This window comes from Carlito syrichta, unplaced genomic scaffold, assembly GCF_000164805.1.
Source record: "Carlito syrichta isolate Samal-C Ts95f unplaced genomic scaffold, Tarsius_syrichta-2.0.1 Scaffold314255, whole genome shotgun sequence".
Lineage (NCBI taxonomy): Eukaryota > Metazoa > Chordata > Mammalia > Primates > Tarsiidae > Carlito > Carlito syrichta.
The window spans coordinates 1,981-3,438 of NW_007258351.1; the positions used below are offsets into that span (position 1 = coordinate 1,981).

The window sequence follows — 1,458 nt, forward strand, 5'->3', positions numbered from 1 at the left end:
CACAAGTCACGTTGACAGGGTATTTTTCCTGAAAACTCTGGAGCTATGCCCAGATTTAATGGTCTTTCTAAAAGTTTCTGTTCTTCTTTACTCAATGTTTTATCATTATCATCAATGAATATTGCTGACACACAGGCTTCTTTTGTTTATCCTGGATCTCTTTTATATTGTCATCAATTTTATAATATCCTAAAATGAAAAAAATGGAGAACATATTATAAATCTTACACTTTCCATGGAGAGGGGCTTGTACCCATGTTTTGTTATGTATTTTATTCAATTGTTTCTGGTCATGTTTCCAAAGCCTAAAAATGCACACAAATACTCTTTCTTGTTCCTCATCCATAATGTTTAAAGAAATAGGTATTATTTTCATCCAAGATGGAGTAGGTACTTTCCTCCCAGATCTTCTTTCTTAAAATTAAAAATCCATGCATAACAAAAAAGATGAACAAACATACAAATACTCTACAAAATAGAAAAATGTGAACCTCAGGACTTAAGAAATGACACAGTAGAGAATTCCAAAGCTTTTCTTTCTGCTTCCCATATATCCTAGACAGAGTGGTGAAGAAACCTACAATCTGGAGCCAGCAACAAAAAGAGCTCCAAGAGAAAAAAAAGTCATTTCTTCTAGCCAAAAGTAGCTTAACAGAAACGAAAACATGTTTGACAAAATACACATAATCATGCAAATCAAAAATGGAATTCTTCTGTGGTTCCATGAAGGCTGAGCAAGAAGCTAACCTTCCACTGCAATGGATACAGACGATCTGTGTGCTCTTGTAATATTTCCCTCCATGAGTCAAGTGGGGAACTCATAGAAAAGATCATAAAGGATCCTGAGAAAGTTCCATTTTTGGGATATGCTGTAAGATGTAACAGGAGCTGGTGCCAAAATTCTGCCTAGAAATATATTCTTATCGGGCAGGCTTGGTAGCTTAGCCTGTAATCCCAGCACATTGGGAGGCCAAGGCAAGTGGCAAGTGCATTATATGAGCCTGCAGGTTCGAGACTAAACCGGGCAACTTGGTGAGACCTCATTCTACAATAAATAAAAAAGTATTGGGAGTGGTAGTGCCTGTAGTTTCGGCTACTTGGAAGACTGAGGTGAAAGGATTGCTGGAGCCTAGGAGGTCAACACTGGGGTGGCCTGGATGACTGAGACTCCAATTAAAAAAAAAAGAAATATATTCTTATCTAATTTATGGAACAAATATATTAACCTGCAAGGGTAAGAACAACAAATCTGCTGTTTTAGGGCACTAGCAGGCACTCATAGCAGCTAGAGGAAGAAAAGCAGCACAGAACAAGACAAGAGGCAGGAATACCTGGTAGGCCCAACTATTGGGAGAAGAGATAAAGTAGCGCTTGTGATAACCACACCTTTAAACTTGAGACCACAGTGCTTTCAACAACAGCTAAACTCACATTTTCTCAAATGCACATGGAATATTC

The 1,458-nt window shown here is 37.9% G+C and overlaps 1 long non-coding RNA gene across 1 annotated transcript in view; it reads right to left on the reverse strand.

Moving 5' to 3' along the window:
- Positions 1–33: 33 nt before the first annotated feature.
- The window catches only part of LOC103273811, a 13,559-nt gene continuing 12,134 nt past the window's right edge, over positions 34–1,458 (reverse strand). Inside the window, exon 4 of the long non-coding RNA XR_505215.1 lies at positions 34–189. This is a non-coding gene — a long non-coding RNA (uncharacterized LOC103273811). The remainder of the gene's footprint in view (positions 190–1,458) is intronic.